This window comes from Oncorhynchus mykiss, chromosome 17 (genome assembly GCF_057628025.1).
Source record: "Oncorhynchus mykiss isolate SJ-2025 chromosome 17, ASM5762802v1, whole genome shotgun sequence".
NCBI classification, from domain to species: domain Eukaryota; kingdom Metazoa; phylum Chordata; class Actinopteri; order Salmoniformes; family Salmonidae; genus Oncorhynchus; species Oncorhynchus mykiss.
The window spans coordinates 74,391,338-74,411,908 of NC_143038.1; the positions used below are offsets into that span (position 1 = coordinate 74,391,338).

A 20,571-nucleotide genomic window follows, 5' to 3' on the forward strand; every position below is an offset into this window, starting at 1 on the left:
GTCGTACTTTCTAAATAGTTGATGTCGCCAGGCAGGTCAAAACTCCATCCTGCCACAGCAGGCAGATATTTCAGGCGGACTTTTCAAACCTCTTAGACTAAAAGAGCGTTGTTATCATCATGTTCACAGTATTATTCCAACCTTATGGTGTGGAAATATACACTGAGTGGACAAAACATTAGGAACACCTTCCTAATATTGAGTTGATCGTCCTTTTACAAAAAAAAAACACGTGAAATTTGCAGTTTCACATGTGAAATAACTTTTTTTCACATGTTTAGTTGATATTTTCACGTAAGAAAACAAAAGAGACACGATGCCATACACATGGTCTGCAATTGTGAGGCCGGTTGGAGGTACTGCCAAATTCGCTAAAATGATGTTGGAGGCGGTTTATGGTAGAGAAATGAACATTGAATTATTTGGCAACAGCTTTACCTAGTCCAGTTTGGGTGTAATACATAGTAGATATCTACTACATATTACAGTAGCTGCCCTCCAGAAAGATAAAATAATCTGGTCCTCCAGCCAGATAAAATAATCTGGTCCTCCAGCCATTAAACATAATCTGGTCCTCCAGACAGATAAAATAATCTGGTCCTCCAGAAAGATAAAATAATCTGGCCATCCAGAAAGATAAAATAATCTGGCCATCCAGAAAGATAAAATAATCTGGTCCTCCAGAAAGATAAAATAATCTGGTCCTCCAGCCATTAAACATAATATGGTCCTCCAGAAAGATAGGATAATCTGGTCCTCCAGACAGATAAAATAATCTGGCCCTCCAGAAAGATAAAATAATCTGGTCCTCCAGCCATTAAACATAATCTGGTCCTCCAGACAGATAAAATAATCTGGTCCTCCAGAAAGATAAAATAATCTGTCCATCCAGAAAGATAAAATAATCTGGCCATCCAGAAAGATAAAATAATCTGGTCCTCCAGACAGATAAAATAATCTGGCCCTCCAGAAAGATAAAATAATCTGGCCCTCCAGCCAGATAAAATAATCTGGTATCTGGCAAAGTATCTGAAATGTTTTGAATAGTATTTGAACCCAGGCAGGTATAACAGACAGAGAGAGTCATGACTAACACGCTGCATATCACACATAGCCAGGTTATTAATTAATCCCCATAGTCTCTGTACAGGCCTTCAGCACACAATGTCAGGGGGTGGGAGGGAGGGAATGTAAATGCATAAGGTTCCCTTTAATATACGGTAAATTCCTTTAATATTAATATACACAATACACGTCTCAAGGCTTAAAAAAATCCTTCTTAAATCCGTCTCCTCCTCTTCATTTACACCAATTAAAGTGTATTGAAAAGTGATCATGGCTTTCACCTGGATTCACCTGGTCAGTCTGCCATGGAAAGAGCAGGCGTTCCTAATGTTTTGTACACTCAGTGTATTAGGCATTATAAAGGTTTTTGTAAGGCCTCATGATTTGGAATTTTAGAAGGGAAGTGTTGTTGCAACAGTCACATAGCATTTTCCTCTGTGTGTATGCTAAAATATACTGCAACCATGTTCTTCTATTCTGCTCTGTAACAACTGCGTTCCTCAAGGCACTTGAGGTCATACAGTACGTCTGCATGTGGCACAACACAATATTCTCATCTGATACAAGAGGCAGGGTTTTGTTCAACAGGGACCAAACAAATGAAAACCAAAAAAGACCAAAACCAGAAGGTACACTGTTGGAAAAAAAGTGTTCCAAAATGATTCCAAAAGTCTTTCAAAAGGATTCCAAAAGAATTCCAAAAGGGTTCCAAAATGCCCCCAAAAGGATTCTAAAAGGATTCCAAAAGGGTTCCAAAAGGGTTCCAAAATGATTCCAAAAGGATTCCAAAAGGATTCCAAAAGGGTTCCAAAAGGGTTCCAAAAGGATTCCAAAAGGATTCCAAAAGGGTTCCAAAAGGATTCCAAAATGATTCCAAAAGGTTTTCAAAAGGATTCCAAAAGGGTACCAAAAGGATTCCAAAATGATTCCAAAAGGCTTTCAAAAGGATTCCAAAATGATTCCAAAAGGGTTCCAAAAGGGTTCCAAAATGATTCCAAAAGGATTCCAAAAGGATTCCAAAATGATTCCAAAAGGTTTTCAAAATGATTCCAAAATGATTCCAAAAGGCTTTCAAAAGGATTCCAAAATGATTCCAAAAGGCTTCCAAAAGGGTTCCAAAAGGCTTCCAAAAGGGTTCCAGAAGGGTTCCAGAAGGACTCCAAAAGGGTTCCAGAAGGGTTCCAAAAGGATTCCAAAAGGGTTCCAAAAGGGTTCTTTGTGGAGGGATAGGGTTCTATCAAGAGTCGCTTTCATCGGAGGAACCCTTATTTGGAAGACAAGGGTTCTTTGTAAGACAAAGGGTTTTACTTAGAACCTTTGACATCTTAAGAACCATTTTAGGAAGAAAGGGTTCTTTGCTGACTCTTTGGGAGGCAAGAGGGGTTCAACATAGAACCCTTCTGAATCGGATTAATATTATTTTAAATAGTGCCTGAGTATCAGCTTTACCTCAGTGTTTCTTAACATCAGGAGTTTGAGTAATCTGATGCATTTAAAAAGACAGTTGTGATAACGTTTAAACTGTACCAATATGGGAATATTTGTGCATGTATTTGACATTCCCTCAATTAATCATTTTACATATACAGTACTGACATAGTTGATATCTTTGCCATGATTTATGTCTTTCATTGTCATATTTCCCAGCATGCTCTATGGCAGGTGGATTTTCAGAATCATTTTTTTCATTCTGTTTTTTTGCATATTGATTGATGTACAACGATGAATGACATATATTGTTCTATACTAATCCAATCTGTTAGTAGTTGGACTTGTTGCAACCATTATGGAGCTTGTTGTTCACGTTTAGATGATTTAGGTAGTCTCATTAATCAAATTTCCTTACCCTGGCATTCACTCTAAATGCAGATTGCGGGTGATTAAAATGTTCAATTGTTGGATATCCTCACTCTGTCTGAATTCCAATAGGAATAACACATCACTTTGCAAGTGAACATAATGTGAACTGCAGGCCTGATGTGGTCTGTAAACCGGGATATTCCTATTACCACTGTGTTAGGGCATAACTGGCACCTAACAGAAAGGCCTTATGATCCAGTGGCTTGCGAAAGTATTCACCCACTTGGCATTTTTCCTATTTTGTTGCCTGACATCCTGGAATTAAAATTATTTGGGGGTTCGATTCAATTGATTTACATAACATGCCTACCACTTTGAAGGTGAAAAATATGTTTTATTGTGAAACAAAAACAATTAGAAACAAACTGAACTTCAGCATGCATAACTATTCATCCCCCAAAGTCAATACTTTGTAAAGTCACCTTTTGCAGCAATTACAGCTGCATGTCTCTTGGGGTATGTCTCTATAAGATTGGCACATCTAACTACTGGGAATTTTGCCCATTCTTCAAAGCAAAACTGCTCCAGATCCTTGAAGTTGGATGGGTTCCACTGGTGTACAGCAATCTTTAAGTCAAACGACAGATTCTCAATTGGATTGAGGTCTGGGCTTTGACTAGGCCATTCCAAGACATTTAAATGTTTCCCTTTAAACCACTCAAGTGTATGCTTAGGGTCATTGTCCTGCTGGAATGTGAACCTCTGTCCCAGTCTCAAATATCTAGAAGACTGAAACAGGTTTCCCTAAAGAATTTCCCTGTGTTTAGCGCCAGACATCATTCCTTCAATTCTGACCAGTTTCCCAGTCCCTGCCGAAGAAAAACATTCCCACAGCATGATGCTGCCACCGCCATGCTTCACTGAGGGGATGGTGTTCTCGGAGTGATGAGAGGTGTTGGGTTTGCGCCAGACATAGCGTTTTCCTTGATGACCAAAAAGCAAATTTTTAGTCTCATCTGACCAGAGAACCTTCTTCTAAATGTTTGGGGTGTCTTCCACTTGCCTTTTTTTTGCGAACACCAAACGTGTTTGCTAATTTTTTCCTTTAAGCAATGGCTTTTTTTTTGGCCACTCTTCTTTAAAGCCCAGCTCTGTGGAGTGTAGGGCTTAAAGTGGTCCTATGGACAGATACTCCAATCTCCGCTGTGGAGCTTTGCAGCTCCTTCAGGGTTATCTTTGGTCTCTTTGTTACCTCTCTGATTAATGCCCTCCTTGCCTGGTCCATAAGTTTTGGTGGGCGGCCCTCTCTTGGTAGGTTTGTTGTGGTGCCATATCCTTTCCATTTTTAATAATGGATTTAATGGTGCTCAGTGGGATGTTCAAAGTTTCAGATATTTTTTTAGAACCCAACCCTGATCTGTACTTCTCCACAATTTTGTCTCTGACCTGTTTGGCGAGCTCCTTGGACTTCATGGTGACTCTTGCTTGGTGGTGCCCCTTGCTTAGTGGTGTTGCAAACTCTGGGGTCTTTCAGAACAAGTGTGTGTGTATACTGAGATCATGTGACAGATCATGTGACACTTAAATAAAGTCCACCGGTGTGCAATCTATGCAATCTAACCTAATGATGTGACTTCTGAAGGTAATTGGTTGATCTCATTTAGGAGCTTCATAGCAAAGGGGGGTGAAAACACTTTTCCGGTTTTTATTTTATTTTTATTTTTAGACAATACATTTTTTTTCATTTCCCTTCACCAATGTGGACTATTTTGTGTATGTTCATTACATGAAATCCTTATAAAAATCAATTTAAAATACAGGTTGCAATGCAACAAAATAGGAAAAATGCCAAGCTGGATGCGTACTTTTGGAAGGCACAGTGTGTATAACTATTGTCATAAAGAATTACATTTAGAGACTGATAAGGCTGGTGGAACCCATCAAAACCTAAACATTTTTAATTTCTGGTAGAACTGTTATTAAATAGAGGTTTGTAGAAAAAAAAACGTTAGAAGATAAAAGGGTTCTAGGCAGAACCCTTCATAGAGGGTAAGTAGGTAGGATCATCTGGGATGGTAAGTAGGGATGATCATCTGGGACGTCTGGGATGGTAAGTAGGGATGATCATCTGGGACGTCTCGGATGGTAAGTAGGGCTGATCATCTGGAACGTCTGGGATGGTAAGTAGGGATGATCATCTGGGACGTCTGGTATGGTAAGTAGGGATGATCATCTGGGATGGTAAGTAGGGATGATCATCTGGGACGGTAAGTAGGTAGGATCATCTGGGACGTCTGGGATGGTAAGTAGGTAGGATCATCTGGGATGGTAAGTAGGTAGGATCATCTGGGATGGTAAGTAGATAGTATCATCTGGGATGGTAAGTAGGTAGTATCATCTGGGACGGTAAGTAGGTAGGATCATCTGGGATGGTAAGTAGGTAGGATCATCTGGGACGGAAAAGTAGGTAGGATCATCCGGGATGGTAAATACGTTGGATTATCTGGGATGGTAAGTAGGTAGGATCATCTGGGACGGTAAGTAGGTAGGATCATCTGGGATGGTAAGTGGGTAGGATCATCTGGGACGTCTGGGATGGTAAGTAGGATCATCTAGGATGTACCTGTAAGTATGGTTTAGGGAGGGGGTGTTTATTGTGAGTATTATATTTTCTCCTGGTGAGGAAACATGCTGAAATGTTCCCCCTCTCCACTCTCTCTTCATGAATGAATCATTAGAAGAAAAAAAAGTGATTTCAGGCTGACAGTAAGTGTCCTCTGGGTCTTTAGGGAAAGAGCTTCTCGTACCAAGGTCACGATAAAACCTCGTCCCACAATTAAGAGTAACCCTCTATTTTATTTCCCCCTAACGATACTTAGTAATGAAGTAGGAAGGGGAGGACATACGTTGTCTATTTGCAAGTCTAATAATCTATTCTTGCTGTGTTTTCCCTGTCCAGCCAGAGTACAGAGAAGGCCCCTTTAATAGATGTGTTATCTAGTGCCAGACTGGCTTCAAACAGTATCCGTTGGTGGGTTTCCACACAGGGGTTCTAACAGTATCTGTTTTCTAATTCTAATACTTCATCTGGGCTAGACTGAGCTGGCCTGGTCGAAATGGATCCAATGGAATAGTCCAAAAAAGTGCAAACATCCGGCACTACAAGTTGTGCTCGGTCAGATACGATTTGAACCCATGTCGGATGGCTACAGAAAAGAGTGGCTCCAGTGCTCAGTGAGAAATTTAAAAAGGTTGTATAGTAACAGCTATGCATAGAGCAGAGGGGTGTGAATAATCACAGGTTTTGTCTAGGTAAAGGTTGTATAGTAACAGCTGTGTGTAGAGCAGAGGGCTGTGACTAATCACAGTTTGTCTAGGTAAAGGTTGTATAGTAACAGCTGTGTATAGAGCAGAGGGCTGCATCTGATCCATTTGTTCCTCCACCCTCCCCTCATCACAGTACCTATTTACATCCAAATGTAATACAAAAAACCCATACATTTTTCACAAAATCGCCCATATTGCATGCCCTTCTGAATAGATCTAGAGATAAGCCTAACAAGGATTGTTTTTGAAAGTAGCAAGAAGGTAACCAAGAAAGTAGCAGAGTATTGATCGGGACATAACGATCGTACATTCCTTCAGGAACATGTTATTCCCTGTAGGAGCAGTAGCTAACGATCTGGATTACAGCCCAGAGACTAACCATCCCAGTAGAGCTCTGAGTTTGATTAGCTGTTATATACAGCCACAATACCTATGGTCTATTGGCTAGCCAGTCAAAACGACTGGAAAGTTTGTCTTCAGAGTGAGAAGGAGGATGTTTAGGAGGTCTAACTAGGGAGAGGTCGGGACTAAGTGTTTGTTTTTTTTTTGTTCTCAAAGTAAATTATGCGGTACCCGATAGATATTCAGCATAGCAACCTACAAAACAAACTCATAGTGTCTCCGGGACAAAACAAAAGAGGATGGATCGTAATGGATATTGTTTTGTGGGCATTACAGCCCAAGACTAACCACCCAATAACGGCTACCAGAGGTTCTAGGGGATGCAAGCAAACAATCAATAGTCCTCCTTTCAGGGTCTAAGAGAAAAGGTGAAAAGACAATGTAATCTCGTCATTAATTTCCTATTCACAACAATCATTGGAAAGGTGAAAAGACAAAACCTATCATCCCATATTCACAACACTCATTCAGAATTCAATCATTTTTTGGAACACAAAATCAAATCCTTCTTTGTACAAAAGGGTGCAATAATGCTTATTAATTAAGAACACTCTATCTGTGGAATTGGATTTTAAATGATGCCTTTGATTCCCCCCCCCCCCCCTTCAGTGTTTCTAGAATCTATTGTTTTTCTGTTGTCATTCCGTCTCGCTCTGTATCTGATGGATAGATCATTTTCATTCTCTGATTCCATGGCCTCCAACCACTGCTGGTTGTCATAGAACCCACTGTGACAACGCCACAATCAACTCAGGGGCTGAGGGGCTGAGAGAGAGAGAGAGAGAGAGAGAGAGAGAGAGAGAGAGAGAGAGAGAGAGAGAGGAGAGAGAGAGAGAGAGAGAGAGAGAGAGAGAGAGAGAGAGAGAGAGAGAGAGAGAGAGAGAGAGAGAGAGAGAGAGAGAGAGAGAGAGAGAGAGAGAGAGAGAGAGAGAGAGAGAGAGAGAGAGAGAGAGAGAGAGAGAGAGAGAGAGAGAGAGAGAGAGAGAGAGAGAGAGAAAAGTAGATGACAGTACATTACTAAGCAGTAAAAGCCATGCCTTAGGTAAGGCATTTATACTGACCAAAAATATTAACGCAACTTGCAACGATTGTACAGAGTTACAGTTCATATTAGGTAATCATTCAATTGAAAGAAAATAATTAGGCCCTAATCTATGGATTTGGGTCACAGATACCTTTAAAAAAAAGGTAGGGGCATATATCAATCAACAAGTCAGTATCTGGTGTGACAACCTTTCCCTCATGCAGCGCGGCACATCACCTTGGCATAATGCCGTACATTATCATGCTGAAACATGAGGTAATGGCGGCGGTTGAATGGCAAAACAAAACAAGGATCGCGTCACTGCATCTATTGGTATTCCCATTTCCATAAATAAAAATGCAAATGTGTTCGTTGTTTCGTAGCTTATGCCTGCCCATCCCATAACCCCAACACCACCGTGGGGCACTCTGTTCACAATGTTGACATCAGCAAACCGCCCACTCACACAACGCCAGAGAGGTTGTCTGCGGTTGTGAGGCTAGATGGACGTACAGCCAAATAATTCTAAAACAATGTTGGTGGAGAAATTAACATTAAATTCTACGGCAACAGCTGTGGTAGACATCCCTGTAGTCAGCATGCCAATTGCACGATCCTTCACAACTTGAGACATCTGTGGCATTGTGTTGTGTGAAAAAAAAGTGGCCTTTTACAATCCCCAGCACAAGGTGCACCTGTGTAATGATCATGCTGTTTAATCAGCTTCTTGATATGCTACACCTGTAAGGTGGATGGATTATCTTGGCAAAGGAGAAATGTTCACGAACAGGGATGTAAACAAATGTGTGCACCACATTTGAGAGAAAAAAGCATTTTGGGCGTAATAGATCTTTTATTTCAGTTCATGAAACATTGGACCAACCCTTTACATGTTGCATTTATTTAGCCTGATTTATTTTGTTCAGTGTAGCTTCTTCTTGTTAAAGGGAATGATAGAAAGCAGAGTAGTTGTTTGTGTTTTGACATTGCATGCTGTATTTAAGACTTGAAAATGAAATGTATTACTGTATAACTCTTACATATGAGTCATTGCTGGTTTCAACAACACTCTTCAATCTTCCAAAGCGCTTATATTGGAGAATAAAGGGCTAAAATCTAAAAACTTCACAATGCAATTATTATTAATCGTCAGAATAAAGCCAAACTGAACTTGAGAACCAACTTCTCTGGTTGAAAATGACATACGTTTCATCGATATTAATCAGAAACATTTATTCCAGTGTCACAATGTACTACAAAGCATTCAGAGAATGCAGCTGAATAACGATTGTTTTTTAGTTATTTTTATGAAATAGTTTTAATCTAAAGTTTTAATCAAAGTGAAGTTTTCGAGAGCTACGAATTCCGCTACGCAGTTAACTTTTACTGTTGGGAACGCAAGTTTGTCTCCCGGTATTCCGCTAAAACAGCCTAATAGTTAGCTGCTAGCCGATATGCTAACTGAGCAGGCTAACGTTAGCAGTGTTAGCAGTGCTAGCAGTGCTACCCGGTGCTTTTATCCATGATTGGGCACAAATGTGATAGGTTCAAGATGATATCCATGCAACAGGAGGGAAAAAAAAAACGATTGAACTGATTAACGGGCAGGGTTTGCACCACCATCAAGCAGTTTAGGGGAAGAGATTCTCAAGTCGATAGCTAACTGAGCAGGCTAACGTTAGCAGTGCTAGCATACAGGTTGCGGGAAAAGCAGGACATTTTTTCTAAATACACCAACATTGCTGTTGCTCAGGGAAAACCCATTTGAATTTGCCAGATGGTGTGGATCTGTACCAATCCACTGGACAGATGGTAAGATGCTCAACTCAGCCCGTGGGAGACTGGACTCTGGCAAGGCGTAGGTCAGGAGGGAGGCAGTCTGGCCGGCCTCCACTCATCCTAGAAGACCGACCCAGCGATCAAATAGCCTTTCTCTGCTGGTGACGGACCTTCTGGACCCCGGGAGTAAGCGCTGATCCCGAGAGTGAACCGACACCCTGGTTAGCACAGGGAAGGGAATACTTATCTCTGGCCCCCTCCTTTTATTTACCTAGGCAAGTCAGTTAAGAACAAATTATTATTTTCAATGATGGCCTAGGAACAGTGGGTTAACTGCCTTGTTCAGAGGCAAAATGACAGATTGTGTACCTTGTCAGCGCGGGGGTTTGAACTTGCAAATTTCTGGTTACTAGTCCAACGCTCTAACCACTAGGCTACCCTGCCGCCCATCCTGTGATATCAAAGGGATTCAGAATGTTTCAGCCGCCTCATTGGCCTAAATGTTTACTTTAAAGGAACTTTGCAACATCAATAATTTCTCCTTTTGTGACAATTTTGTCTTGCTGTGGGAGCAACCAGCACTCTTTAAAAGAGACATGATTCACCCTAACCACAGGGGCTCCAGCAACATTGCCAACTGTTTTCGAGCCTGACGGCCTGGGTCTATTAGTGCTCCTGTCCTACTTGTCATAAATAGCAAGAGAGGACATGGAAATAATATAATCTCCCGAAGAAATGGTAGTCTGGTCAATATAAGTAACCTAAATTGTGAAAGAATGTGACTAAACAAAACATAAAGAAGAATAAACTGGACTATGAAACAAAGATAAATTATATAAAGGATAGGGTAAAAAGCTTTGGAGCACCTTAAATTAAATGTGATGCAAAAAAAGGTAAACTCAGCTCCATCCTTCATTGAATCAGATGTGTCACTCATCATGAAACCCTCTGATATTGTCAACTAATTTTACACATTTGTCATTGGAAAGATTAGCTAATTTACAACAACAAACTTTCAACCTTCCTTACCTAAATTATGAAAGACAAGCAATGTAATTTTGAATTCGGTAAAGGGAATGTGGAAGAGGCGAAAAAAAAACATTATTGTCTATCAATAATGGCAAACCACCTGGTACTAAAACATGGATGGACATTACTGAGGAGGGTTTCAGACTATATTGCCACTCCTGTTTGCCATTTCTGCAATCTATGGAAAGTAAAAGTAATTCCAGAAACCAATATTAGCAAAGTACCCTTTACTGGTTCAAACAGCCGACCAATCAGCTTTCTACCAACCCTTAGTAAACGTTTGGAAATAATTGTGTTTGACCAGATACAATGCTATTTCGCAGTAAACAAATTAACAACTGACTTTCAGCATACTTATGGAGAAGGAAATTCAAAATTTGATTGATGATTGGCTGAAAGAAACTGATAATGAGATGATTGTGGGAGATGTTTTGTTAAGAGTTCAGTGCAGCTCTTGACATTATAATTCATTGTGTGCTGCTGAATAAAAACACATACATACACAGTGGGGAGAACAAGTATTTGATACACTGACGATTTTGCAGGTTTTCCTACTTACAAAGAATGTAGAGGTCTGTAATTTTTATCATAGGTACACTTCAACTGTGAGAGACGGAATCTAAAACAAAAATCCAGAAAATCACATTGTATGATTTTTAAGTAATTAATTTGCATTTTATTAAATAAATACGTAATCCTAAATATAGAAAAAGCTAAAAGCATAAAAACATATATATGTATTTATATTTAACTAGGCAAGTCAGTTAAAACAAATTCTTATTTACAATAACGGCCTAACAAAAGGGAAACGTCCTCCTGCGTGGATGGGGCAGGGATTAAAAATAAAAATAAATGAAATATAAATATAGGACAAAACAGACATCACTACAAGAGAGACAACACTACATAAAGAGAGACCTAAGACAACAACATAGCATCACATGACAACACAGCATGGTAGCAACACAACAAGACAACAACATGGCAGCAGCACAAAACAGGGTACAAACATTGTTGGGCACAGACCACAGTAAAGGGCAGGAAGGTAGAGACAACAATACATCACACATAGCAGCCACAACTGTCAGTAAGAGTGTCCGTGATTGAATCTTTGAATGAAGAGATTTAAATGAAGAGTATTTGTGACAAATCATTCATTAAAACCTAAACCTCAACTAAATCTTCTAATGAATAATGTGGCAATTGAGCAAGTTGAGGAGACTAAACTTCTTGGGGTAACCTCTTAATTGTAAACTGAAATGGCCGAAACATATTGATGCAACGTAGCCTAAATGGGGAAAGGTCTGTACATAAGGCCTGTCCTTACAGGCCTTAGTTTTATCACACCTGAACACAGGGAAATTACAGTTGGCCCAGAACCGGCTGGCCCTCAAATATACAGGGACAGCTAATATCATTAAAATCTATTCTGCCTCAAAGTAGAGGAGAGATTGACTGCAAAGACTACTTGTCTTTGTGAGAGGTGTTGAAAGCGCCAAACTGTCTGTCCAAATTACTAGCACACATCTCAGACACCGATTCATACCCCACAAGACATGCCACCAGAACTGCTTATTCTTCACCCTGCGGTCCAACTCATCCCAAACCATCTCAATTGGGTGTAATCTTATAAACGTAGGATGAAACATAGCAACAGAGCACTTTCACATCGTTTTGGTGGATGCTAGCTTGTAACAAATGACTTCAGGCTTTTCACAGCACTATTTTACAAGTATCTGCACTATTAAAACCCTCCCCTGTTCAGAATTTTTTTTATGAATTACAAACTAGCTGTCATGACTTCTACCGAAGTCGAAGCCTCTCCTTGTTCGGGGTGGTGGTCGGCGGTCGACGTCACCGGTCTTCTAGCCATCATTGATCCATTTTTCAATTTCCATTGGTTTTGTCTTGTCTTCCCACACACCTGGTTTCAATCCCATTCATCACCTGTTGAGTATTTAACCCTGTGTTTCCCCTCATGTCTTTGTCAGAGATGGTTTGTTATTCAGTGTTGTGTTGGTTTTTGTATTGGTGCGCGACGGGGTCCTCGTACCCACTTTATTTTACTGTTACATTTAGTGTTTGAAGTATGTTTAGTTTATTCGTTATTAAATACTCCATTTCAGTCTGTTTGATTCTCCTGCGACTGACTTTTGAATGTCTTTTGAATCAAGGTACAATAGGCTATTCAATCCAATGTTTTTCCTGTTTGCCCAAGGTTTGTCAAAGTTATTGTAGCATATCATCTACGAAAAAACTAAACGTGTACCTCAGGCCACACATGTTTCCAAACCCATCACACATAGACACACTCACTACACCTTAGATGGCAGCTAGCTAGCTTAGCTTTCTACTGTATCGATAGATTCCTGTGAGAGAGAAATCTCTGGATTTTAAACAGTAATGATTTTGTGATGGGAGCTGGTTCAGACGATCAGTGGCATCTAGTGCTCATTGGCATTGGGGTAAAGTAATTAAGTAAAAATAATTGAAAGAGCTATTTAAGTAGGTTTTTAGAGTATCTGTACTTTACTTTAGTCTTTATATATTTGACAACTTTTACTTCACTTTTCATACTATATTTTTAGCAATTACATTTACTTTTGATACGTGAGTACATTTAAAACAAAATACTTTTAGACTTTTACTCAAGTAGTATTTTACTGGGTGACTTTCACTTTTACTTGAGTAATTTTCTATTAATGTATCTTTACTTTTACTCAAGTATGACAATTGGGTACTTTTTACACCACTGCTCATTGGCAAGAACACTGGTTTCATGGACCTCCATTGAAAATGTCAACTCCAAAAGGAGCAAACAAAAAGAAAGGAAACATAGAGATGACATCATAGTTCCTTGATAGCCAGGATATCCGCATAGAAATGCTGCAGTGTGTAACGCGTGTATGTTTTCTTTAGAGTAATACCTGAAAATTCCTGTTATTTATTGCAACAGTATAAGGAAAAAAATTCTGAGGTATTCAAGACAGAGTGAGTAGTCGGCTTCATCAGGAATAGAAATAGAAAAACAGGCATTAAAAGCATGTTTTAAATAATATATTTTCTGATTTTAGGGAATTTCAACAAAAAAGTTCACTGCAGTAATACACTTCTCCAAGGAACATGTGTGGCTCCAAGGAACATGGTGTGGCTCCAAGGAACATGTGTGGCTCCAAGGAACATGTGTGGCTCCAAGGAACATGTGTGGCTCCAAGGAACATGTGTGGCTCCAAGGAACATGTGTGGCTCCAAGGAACATGGTGTGGCTCCAAGGAAGAAGAGGTGTGTTGGTTGTTTGCCAGCAAATGGGTCCTACAAGAACATTCAGGTAATCGTCCACTATTGTCAACAACTTTGCCGATGTCCACACAAAGCTGCTCCCAGGACAGATCCCTGGATTTTAGAGGGCAGTCCTCTGTGTGGTGCCTTGATGCGTGATCGTGGTTAGTGTTATCCTAAATCTTGATACTTATACTTGTATCAAATGTCCGTCAGCTCAAGCCAAGTGGACGAGCGGAAAATGCTCTAATCAAAGCTAATTATTCACGTAATAACCACACAAATCAGATCCAAAGACGATGCTTGTGTGGTCAGATTTTCTTTAACATTTCTCATATTATTTTCTGCTTAGAGACTTTCGTTAATGGATGATTATCTAATGTTAAACATATAAAGTGTGGGGTACCGCATGGCAGCTCTCTAGGCCCTACTATTTTCTATTTTCACTAATGACCTGCCACAGGCATTAAAACCTCTTCAGGCTAGGGGTCCTTTTTTTTTCAATTTCCGCCTGACCGATGTGCCCAAAGTAAACTCCATGTTTCTCAGGCCCACAAGCCAGGATAAGCATATAATTGGTACCATCAGATAGAAAACACCTTGAAGTTTGTAGAAATGTTATAATAATGTATGAGACACAATTGATATGGTAGGAGAAAATCCAAAGAAAAACCAACCAGAATTTTAATTTTTTTGAAAGCCCATGCTCTTACAATGGAAAGCATAGGGTCATATTGTAATTCCTATGGCTTCCACTAGATGTCAGTAGTCTGTGTTCAAGGTTTCAGGCTTGTAACTTGGATAAGGAAGAAGAAGTATGAGTTTTAGTATGACGACACCAGTTTGGAAATCCGTGTTTGAGCGAGCGCCGAAGTGGACAAACACCTGCTAATATCGCTTTCCTATTGAACATACTCTTTCCGTATGAAATATTATAGTTTAATTACATTTTAGGGTACCTGATGAATAAATAGAAAAGTATTTTGACTTGTTGAAACAAAGTTTAGTTTTTCGGATTCCTTTCTCTTTGGGATTTTTGGAATATGTCGTGTGTGTGTGTGTGTGCGTGCGTGCGTGCGTGCGTGTGTGTATGAGTAAAAATAACAACACTCATGTTAATGAGGGGCGGCAGGGTAGCCTAGTGGTTAGAGCGTTGGACTAGTAACCGGAAGGTTGCAAGTTCAAACCCCCGAGCTGACAAGGTACAAATCTGTCGTTCTGCCCCTGAACAGGCAGTTAACCCACTGTTCCTAGGCCGTCATTGAAAATAAGAATTTGTTCTTAACTGACTTGCCTGGTTAAATAAAGGTAAAATAAAAAAATGGATTTCAAAGACTGTGTTTTGTATTAAGTACATAGCTGTTTTTAATTATATTAAATGACTGTCTTTAAAAGTAAATGCAAACATTGATTGTGTTTTTCTCAAAAAAACTGAAGCGAGTTACAGCTTTCTAATGAGACTAACATGATCTAACATTCTCCTTTATCCAGCATTCTATAAAACTATAAAATGTGTTGATTGAGCAAGTCACACATGTACTTGTGTGTGGACAAAGGATCCCTCCCAATGTGTTCTCTAATCTCGTAAATCGTTTTAGAAAATGGTTGTTATCCTCGGGGTATTGAAAACAAGGGTGGCAATCATTTCTACTCCTGTTTTTCAAGAAATAAAAAAATACTGGTAAAAACTCAATCTCTTTCTCTGAGCAATTGTATTAGTATAAAATATCATTCTCCCCCAAAAATGTGCATATTATATATCTCAGTATTTGTATTATTTATTGTATACCGTATGTTTTGCATGTCTTTATAAAAAGGTACAAATCATTATGGACCTGACTGTATACAGTGAGCTCCAAAAGTATTGGACTTTGACAATATGTTCTTGATTTGGCTCTATACTCCAGCACTTTGAATTTTAAATGATGCAATGTCTATGAGGTTAAAGTGCATACTGTCAGCTTTAATTTGAGGGTACTGTTATCCACATCGGGTGAACCATTTAGAAATTAGAGCACATAGTCCCCTCATTTTTAGGAGACCAAAAAAATTAACTTATACGGCAGAGTTTATAAAATAACAAAAATGTTAAGTATTTGGTCCTATATTCACTAAGGCATAAATATCATACCTCCCAAAAATACTCCCCTCCACTCAGTTCGGGAGGAGCCTAGCTGAAATCGGCTAGACAAACCGAACAAGTGTGCTCTAGCATACTCCCTTAAAAGACAGAGGAAAAAGTGGCAAGAGAACTGTTGGAATATTTAGAGACGTATTAGCCAGGCGTCTTAGCCTCAAAAAGGTCTGGATTAATCTAAAATAACTCAAGAAATCGGTCATTGATGTTGCAGTTTTTGCCAAGGACATCTTAGTTACACAATTTTACATCTAACTAAGAAGGGTGGTGCACTATTTCCCAATGAACAAATGTGCATGAAAATGAGTTGTCTCTTGTTGAATGACAACAAATACTTTACTGAATAATTCTTGACCAAGGGGCGTTGACTTCAGTTCTGAACTTCTGCTTGCCTCCAGAAAAACATCTGTGTGCCCAAACAGCTGAAAAAAACTTCACTGAATGATGGGTATTGATGTGCATAATGTTCGTGGTGTGTGTAATGAGTGTTGCAGGTGTGCATAATGATGGGTTGCAGGTGTGCGTAATGATGGGTTGCCAGGTGTGCGTAATAATGGATGCCAGGTGTGCGTAATGATGGGTTCCCATGTGTGTGTAATGATGGGTTGCCAGGTGTGTGTAAAGATGGGTTGCCAGGTGTGCCTAATGATGATGGGTTGCCAGGTGTGCATAATAATGGATGCCAGGTGTGCGTAATGATGGGTTGCCATGTGTGCGTAATGATGGGTTGCCAGGTGTGTGTAAAGATGGGTTGCCAAGTGTGCCTAATGATGATGGGTTGCCAGGTGTTAGTAATGATGGGTTGCCAGGTGTACATAATGATGGGTTGCCAGGTTTGCGTAATGATGGGTTGCCAGGTGTTAGTAATAATGGGTTGCCAGGTGTTAGTAATGATGGGTTGCCAGGTGTGCGTAATGATGGGTTGCCAGGTGTACATAATGATGGGTTGCCAGGTTTGCGTAATGATGGGTTGCCAGGTGTGCGTAATGATGGGTTGCCAGGTGTGCGTAATGATGGGTGCCAGGTGTGCGTAAAGATGGGTTGCAAGGTGTGCGTAATGATGGGTGCCAGGTGTGCGTAAACATGGGTTGCCAGGTGTGCATAATGATGGGTTGCCAGGACAGGTGGTTGGTAAACCGGCGACGGGGGAGTAGATGGTGAACAAAAATGAACAAAAACGTCACAAAATTTCAGCATAATGTTAGCACAACTTTTCCGAACGGCTTCGGCTGGGTAACATTTTAGATGCCTTTAAAGCTGGCAAAAGGTGGTTAGAATAGGACGGGAGGCCCAAAAAAAATCTATGTAAAGTCTGTCTAACTAATAGAGAGTCAGAGTCCCGAGTGTGGAAACAAATATAGTCAACAAAGCATGCAGGAGTCGTGAAGCAAATAGCAAAATAGCACAAGAAAGAAAAAAATAACGACTTGTCACTCAGTCACTCGCCCCAACAGTGCCTGTGTGCTGGAGGCGATTTGACAGCTGGGTTGAGAGGTGGGAGTGTGGTAGCCCTTTTCTTCAGGCCTTGTGAATACTGCTCTATCGTCATCAGTATTTCTGCCCGACCTCAGCCAGGTAAGTAATGACAAGCAGTAAAGGCCAGGGTGTTACAATTCCACTCTGCTGGGGCTGGGGTGCCTGCCTGCCTGCCTGCCTGCCTGCTTGCCTGCCTGCCTGCCTGCTTGCCTGCCTGCTTGCCTGCTTGCCTGCTTGCCTGCCTGCCTAGGCTCTGCCTGGCTGCTGACGTCAGGCCTTCACACAGCACGAGGCAGCACACACACAGACATATGCACACACACACAAGCTTAGACACTCCACACAAACACACAGCTCCCCTGGACATATGAAACTGTCGACCTAATGAGCCTCTCTGTTCTCTTCCCAGGGCTGCATATCACCTTTAGTATACAGCTCCCAAATCACACCCTATTCCTTTTTATAGTGCACTACTTTTGACCAGAACCCACAGGGCCTTGGTCAAGTGTAGTGCACTACACTGAGTATACCAAACACCTCCCTAATATTGAGTTGCCTCCCCTCCCCTCCACCCTTATGCCCTCAGAACAGACTCAATTTGTCAGGGCATGGACTGTACAAGGTGTGGAAAGTATTCCACAGGGATGCTGGACCATGTTGACACAGTTGTGTGAAGTTGGCTGGATGTCCTTTATTGAGGTGGTAGACCATTCTTGATACACACAGGAAACTGAGTGTGAGAAAATAAACCCCATGCTGCTGTTTGTAGTTCTTGACACAAACCGGTGCGCCTGGCACCTACTACCAAAAACACTTACAATTTTTTTGTCTTGCCCATTCACTTTCTGCATGGCACACGTGTAACAACCCACGTCTCAAATGTCTCCAGGCTTAGAAATCCTTCTAGCACCTGTCTCCTCTCCTTCGTCTACACCGATTGAAGTGGGATCATAGCTTCAACTGGATTCACATGGTCTATCTAATGTGTTGTATAGTCAGTGTATGATACAGCGTGCCAGTCGGGTACAGATTAAGCAGGTAGTTTAGTTACAGTACCCTATTGTACAAAACAAAATGCATTTTCACTAGACTCAGCCAGCCCTTCAGCTGCATTGCAAATCCTTTTTTGGTTTGCCGGGTGGAATTTGTAAAGGCACAATCGTTTTATTTTCTGAACCCTTTTCTGTTGCGCTTCGGGGTACATTTCTAACACCTATTTTCGGGAGCACTTAAGTCGTTTGTACACCAAAATAATTGTTGGAAATGTTAAATACAATGGAAAACAGGGGCGGTCTAAGACCAGAAATTGGCTCTGGTATTTTTAAGTCATAATTTCTATGCAAAAAAAAAATAACAAGTTAAACTGGCACACTAGGTTAAAACTGGACTAGGCCATCTGGCATATTGTTTTTAAAATGGTTATTTACTTCACCTTTATTTAACCAGGTAGGCTAGTTGAGAACACCTTTATTTAACCAGGTAGTCTAGATGAGGACAAGATCTCATTTACAACTGTGACCTGGCCAAGAATAAAGCAAAGCAGTTCGACACAAACAACAACACAGAGTTACACATGGAAATAAACAAACATACAATCAATAACACAATAGAAAAATCTATATACAGCATGTGGAAATGAGGTAGGATAAGAGAGGTAAGGCAATACATTTGCCCGAAATGCCAGAAGGCCAGTCCACCACTGATAATAATATTATATATTGTACCACTGACAAAACAGATGGTTAAATTAAACTGGATCTCTGACTACACTGTGATTGGATTGAACAAAAGGCAATCTCGCAGTCAGCTTCACGACACCTGTATTCCACATACACACCCAGGTGTTGTAGTTTTCCATTTCCTCAGACGTAATTGGTTTTAAGGCCAACTAGCAAGACAAGAGGAACAAAAAACACAGCCAGTGGTCAAGAAAGACAAACAACCACGATGATGACAAAAAGTCAGATAATCAAACATGGTTTATATAGAAATGAACTTACACCAGCAATTAATAGTAAAAAAAAATGTACCATCATGGCGATGGTACATTTTTTTTTTAGCCATATTATAGCTTATTATTTCTGATGATTTCATTAATTTCAGACACAAGCTGTATCCCAAAAAGCACTATGTGCCCTGGTTCAAAGTAGTGCACTATAAAGGGAATGGGGTGGAAGTTTTGGACACAACCTTGGATAAGCCACAGCTGATCCTCTTATAGCTACAGAGGTTAAAGAGAGTCTAGATTGCCTTTAGCTAGCAAACAGACCAATTATAGCAACATCAGACTGTTCATGGCCTGGACATGGAATTTGAGATAAAACTGACACAAACAGCAATATGCCATATGTCTGAATGTCTCTATTGAGGCTAATAGCAAATGTAAGTTAATTTCTTATCCACTGTAGTTGAGGGAAATATGGTTATGCCGTGCTGCTTTAAAAGTTGATAAACTTGCTTTAGCTTTAGTTAAGAGACAATAAAATACCCTTTGAAAGATGTTATTTACGTCCGATTCATCATTCTTAAGTCTTAGACCCATCCGTCTTTTAAACCTCATCCCAACCACACGTCAACGCGTGTGAGTCAGCGTGGCAATGTCTTCCAGAAAGTCGTCCGCTAAATTCAGGGCAACAATGTTTTTTAGAGCTGTAGCAACACTTCTCCAGTTGTACAAAACTATATCTTTCCAAATATCTGCGGTTGCAAAGATGATCTATATAGTGACCAGGGAATTCCCCCCCAATCTATTATAGAAAGAACCCTGTGACATCACAGACCAATCATTAATGCTCACGGCATGTCCAACAACTCCATTATCTCAGCCAATCAGGACTAGCCAGGATGGATCCTGTCTTTCTCCCTGTATAGCTCAGTGCTTTTTCCTTAGCAAAACTCATCATTTAAATGTTTTTATTCATATTTATTAATGACCCCATAAAAGTTTGTAATTTAAGCAACATGTTCAAGAAGGCATTTCTGCAAAAAAATACTAAAACAATAATGGCCCTACTGTGAAGTAGGAAGTCCCGTCTAATGGCTTAGATAGGGTCACCGGTCATATATAAAATCAAAGGTTTTGTCTAATTTGCCAAGTCGTGGGTTGGCACATTGGTGCAACCAATGTTAAAGTGTGCAAGCAAATATGCCATCTGCCACCGGGTAACTTCCCCTCAGTGCTAAAATGAAAGTTCTCCAATATGACTTAATTGGCTGGTTACCCAGACACAGCTTAAACCTAGTCTTGGACAAA

At 40.3% G+C, this 20,571-nt stretch overlaps 1 protein-coding gene across 1 annotated transcript in view; it reads right to left on the bottom strand.

Moving 5' to 3' along the window:
* LOC110493301 (metabotropic glutamate receptor 7) overlaps positions 1-20,571 on the bottom strand; it is a 358,957-nt gene that overhangs the window by 59,737 nt on the left and 278,649 nt on the right. The window lies entirely within an intron of this gene.